This window comes from Salvelinus namaycush, unplaced genomic scaffold, assembly GCF_016432855.1.
Source record: "Salvelinus namaycush isolate Seneca unplaced genomic scaffold, SaNama_1.0 Scaffold124, whole genome shotgun sequence".
In the NCBI taxonomy this organism is placed as follows: Eukaryota; Metazoa; Chordata; class Actinopteri; order Salmoniformes; family Salmonidae; genus Salvelinus; species Salvelinus namaycush.
In genome coordinates this window covers 146,501-152,500 of record NW_024057942.1, presented here as the reverse complement: position 1 = coordinate 152,500, position 6,000 = coordinate 146,501, and positions in this window count along the sequence as shown.

The following is a 6,000-nucleotide window of genomic DNA, read 5'->3' as shown; positions in this document are numbered from 1 at the left end:
CTCTGTGCCCCTGTGTACACTCTGTGCCCCCTGCCCCCTGGTAACACTATGTGCCCCCTGTATAACCACTCTGTGCCCCCTGTATAACACTCTGTGCCCCTCTGTGTACCACTCTGTGCCCCCTGCCCCCTGTGTAACACTCTGTGCCCCCTGTATAACACTCTGTGCCCCCTGTATACACTCTGTGCCCCTGTATAACACTCTAGTGCCCCCTGTCCCCCTGTGTAACACCTCTGTGCCCTGTAAACACTCTGTCCCCCTGTATAACACTATGTGCCCCCTGCCCCCTGTATAACACTCTGTGCCCCTGTGTGACACTATGTGCCCCCTGCCCCCTGTGTAACACTCTGTGCCCCCTGTGTAACACTCTGTGCCCCCTGCCCTGTGTAACACTCTGTGCCCCTGTATAAACACTCTGTCTGCCCCGGTATAACACTCTGTGCCCCTGTATACACTCGTGCCTCCCCCTGTATAACACTCTGTGCCCCCTGCCCCCTGTGTACCGCACTCAGAAATAAGAAATGCACAATGAAAAAGAATGGGAAAAAAAGGGGGTCGGGGGAGGGGGGGGACAAAGGGGGAAAGAGGGAACAGGAGACAAGAAAAGGGGTAAAAAGGGGTAGGATAAAGCATGGAAAAAGGGAAAGAGAAAAAGGGAAAACAAAGGGGAAGCAGAAAGTGCCAACAGAGAGCAAGAAATGGGGGGACGGGGAAAAGGGGGAATTAGAAAAGAAACAGGGACAAAGGGATGAAGCGGAAAAAAGGGTGTTCAACTGGTTAAAAAAAAAGGGGAAAAAAGAAAAAAGAAAGCGGAGGGTAAAGGTTAACGAGGTACAAGAAAAAGGAGGAGGGGAAGGGAAAGGGGAAAAGGAAAAAGGGCGAGCTTCTACCCACTTGTAGAAACACTCTGTGAAAAATGGCCAAGGATACATCTTTGTGCACCATGGATATCCACTTCGGTGCACGTCCTTGTATAACACTTCTGTGCCCCCTGTGTACAGCTCTGTCGTCCACCCTAGCACCAAACCTGTATAACCCCGAGGTATAACCCCTCACACTAGACTACTGTCATAACCCCTCACACTAGACTACTGTTATAACCCCTCACACTAGACTACTGTTATAACCCCTCACAATAGACTACTGTTATAACCCCTCACACTAGACTACTGTTATAACCCCCTCGCACTAGACTACTGTTATAACCCCTCGCACTAGACTACTGCTATAACCCTCACACTAGACTACTGCCATAACCCCTCACACTAGACTACTGTTATAACCCCTCACACTAGACTACTGCCATAACCCCTCACACTAGACTACGTTATAACCCCTCACACTAGACTACTGTCATAACCCCTCACACTAGACTACTGTTATAACCCCTCACACTAGACTACTGTTATAACCCCTCACACTAGACTACTGTCATAACCCCTCACACTAGACTACTGTTATAACCCCTCACACTAGACTACTGTCATAACCCCTCACACTAGACTACTGTCATAACCCCTCACACTAGACTACTGTTATAACCCCTCACACTAGACTACTGTCATAACCCCTCACACTAGACTACTGTTATAACCCCTCACACTAGACTACTGACATAACCCCTCACACTAGACTACTGTTATAACCCCTCACACTAGACTACTGTCATAACCCCTCACACTAGACTACTGTCATAACCCCTCACACTAGACTACTGTTATAAACCCTCACACTAGACTACTGACATAACCCCTCACACTAGACTACTGTCATAACCCCTCACACTAGACTACTGACGTAACCCCTCACACTAGACTACTGACGTAACCCCTCACACTAGACTACTATCATAACCCCTCACACTAGACTACTGACATAACCCCTCACACTAGAATACTGTTATAACCCCTCACACTAGACTACTGACATAACCCCTCACACTAGACTACTGACATAACCCCTCACACTAGACTACTGTTATAACCCCTCACACTAGACTACTGTTATAACCCCTCACACTAGACTACTGTCATAACCCCTCACACTAGACTACTGTTATAACCCCTCACACTAGACTACTGTCATAACCCCCTCACACTAGACTACTGTCATAAACCCCTCACACTAGACTACTGTCATAACCCCTCACACTAGACTACTGCCATAACCCCTCACACTAGACTACTGTTATAACCCCTCACACTAGACTACTGTTATAACCCCTCACACTAGACTACTGTTTATAACCCCTCACAATAGACTACTGTTATAACCCTCAGCATAGACTACTGTTATAACCCCTTAGCACTAGACTACTGCTATAACCCCTCACACTAGACTACTGTCATAACCCCTCACACTAGACTACTGTTATAACCCCTCACACTAGACTACTGTTATAACCCCTCACACTAGACTACTGTTATAACCCCTCACACTAGACTACTGTTATAACCCCTCGCACTAGACTACTGTTATAACCCCTCGCACTAGACTACTGCTATAACCCCCTCACACTAGACTACTGCCATAACCCCTCACACTAGACTACTGTTATAACCCCTCACACTAGACTACTGCCATAACCCCTCACACTAGACTACTGTTATAACCCCTCACACTAGACTACTGCCATAACCCCTCACTAGACTACTGTTATAACCCCTCACACTAGACTACTGCCATAACCCCTCACTAGACTACTGTTATAACCCCTCACACTAGACTACTGTTATAACCCCTCACACTAGACTACTGTCATAACCCCTCACACTAGACTACTGTCATAACCCCTCACACTAGACTACTGTTATAACCCCTCACACTAGACTACTGTCATAACCCCTCACACTAGACTACTGTTATAACCCCTCACACTAGACTACTGTCATAACCCCTCACACTAGACTACTGTCATAACCCCTCACACTAGACTACTGTTATAACCCCTCACACTAGACTACTGTTATAACCCCTCACACTAGACTACTGTTATAACCCCTCACACTAGACTACTGTTATAACCCCTCACAATAGACTACTGTTATAACCCCTCGCACTAGACTACTGTTATAACCCCTCGCACTAGACTACTGCTATAACCCCTCACACTAGACTACTGTCATAACCCCTCACACTAGACTACTGTTATAACCCCTCACACTAGACTACTGTTATAACCCCTCACAATAGACTACTGTTATAACCCCTCACACTAGACTACTGTTATAACCCCTCGCACTAGACTACTGTTATAACCCCTCGCACTAGACTACTGCTATAACCCCTCACACTAGACTACTGCCATAACCCCTCACACTAGACTACTGTTATAACCCCTCACACTAGACTACTGCCATAACCCCTCACACTAGACTACTGTTATAACCCCTCACACTAGACTACTGTCATAACCCCTCACACTAGACTACTGTTATAACCCCTCACACTAGACTACTGTTATAACCCCTCACACTAGACTACTGTCATAACCCCTCACACTAGACTACTGTTATAACCCCTCACACTAGACTACTGTCATAACCCCTCACACTAGACTACTGTCATAACCCCTCACACTAGACTACTGTTATAACCCCTCACACTAGACTACTGTCATAACCCCTCACACTAGACTACTGTTATAACCCCTCACACTAGACTACTGTCATAACCCCTCACACTAGACTACTGTTATAACCCCTCACAATAGACTACTGTTATAACCCCTCACACTAGACTACTGTTATAACCCCTCGCACTAGACTACTGTTATAACCCCTCGCACTAGACTACTGCTATAACCCCTCACACTAGACTACTGCCATAACCCCTCACACTAGACTACTGTTATAACCCCTCACACTAGACTACTGCCATAACCCCTCACACTAGACTACTGTTATAACCCCTCACACTAGACTACTGTCATAACCCCTCACACTAGACTACTGTTATAACCCCTCACACTAGACTACTGTTATAACCCCTCACACTAGACTACTGTCATAACCCCTCACACTAGACTACTGTTATAACCCCTCACACTAGACTACTGTCATAACCCCTCACACTAGACTACTGTTATAACCCCTCACACTAGACTACTGCAACACTGTTTTCCCTGACATAACCCCTCACATCGGTGTCACAAAAGAGCGAAGATGATAATGTCCAGGTTCGAGGGAAAAACGTCCGATGTTTTTCCTTTCAGATTGTTTGTAATATGTGATCAAATCAAATTGTATTGATCACATGTGCCGAATACAACAGGTATAGATAGCCTATAGCATTTCACTGTAAGGGCTAAGAGAGTAAACGGTTTATTCCATTGTTGGGTTTGAGTAGTGTGAGAAGACAACATATGTTGTGAGAATCACAACATAAAAAGGTAGGCTATAACGTCAATTCTAGCTCTTAAAAGGGGCAGTAAGTAGCCTACATTGGGTATACAATTTTCAATTACAGCATTATGTTATCTGCAGTTATTCTTCTGCTATTTATTCCCTTACCAATAATATTTACATGTTAATAGTATCTTCTGATTACAGTTATTATGTCTCATCTTTTAACTAAATGCAATCTATTAGCTTCTAAAATTTAAGTAGGAATATCTATCTATATATTTATCTAGCTGTATATTTATATATCTATATATTTATCTATCTATATATTTATCTAGCTGTATATTTATATATCTATATATTTATCTATCTATATATTTATCTAGCTGAATATTTATCTATCTATATATTTATCTAGCTGAATATTTATCTATCTATATATTTATCTATCTATATATTTATCTAGCTGTATATTTATCTAGCTGAATATTTATCTAGCTGTATATTTATCTAGCTGTATATTTATCTAGCTGTATATTTATCTAGCTGAATATGTATCTAGCTGTATATTTATCTAGCTGTATATTTATCTAGCTGTATATTTATCTAGCTGAATATTTATCTAGCTGAATATTTATCTAGCTGTATATTTATCTAGCTGAATATTTATCTAGCTGTATATTTATCTAGCTGTATATTTATCTAGCTGTATATTTATCTAGCTGTATATTTATCTATCTATATATTTATCTAGCTGTATATTTATCTAGCTGTATATGTATCTATCTATATATTTATCTAGCTCTATATTTATCTAGCTGTATATTTATCTAGCTGTATATTTATCTATCTATATATTTATCTAGCTGAATATTTATCTAGCTGAATATTTATCTAGCTGAATATTTATCTAGCTGAATATTTATCTAGCTGTATATTTATCTAGCTGAATATTTATCTAGCTGTATATTTATCTAGCTGTATATTTATCTAGCTGAATACTTATCTATATATTTATCTAGCTGAATACTTATCTATCTATATATTTATCTAGCTGTATATTTATCTATCTGTATATTTATCTATCTATATATTTATCTAGCTGAATATTTATCTAGCTGAATATTTATCTAGCTGAATATTTATCTAGCTGAATACTTATCTAGCTGAATATTTATCTAGCTGAATACTTATCTAGCTGAATATTTATCTAGCTGTATATTTATCTATCTATATATTTATCTAGCTGTATATTGATCTATCTACATATTTATCTATCTGTATATTTATCTATTTAGCTGAATATTTATTTATCTATATATTTATCTAGCTGAATATTTATCTAGCTATATATTTATCTAGCTGTATATTTATATATCTATATATTTATCTAGCTGAATATTTATCTAGCTGAATATTTATATATCTATATATTTATCTAGCTGAATATTTATCTAGCTGAATATTTATATATCTATATATTTATCTAGCTGAATATGTATCTATCTATATATTTATCTATCTAGCTGAATATTTATCTATCTGTATATTTATCTATCTATCTGTATATTTATCTATCTATCTGTATATTTATCTAGCTGAATATTTATCTATCTGTATATTTATCTAGCTATATATTTATCTAGCTGAATATTTA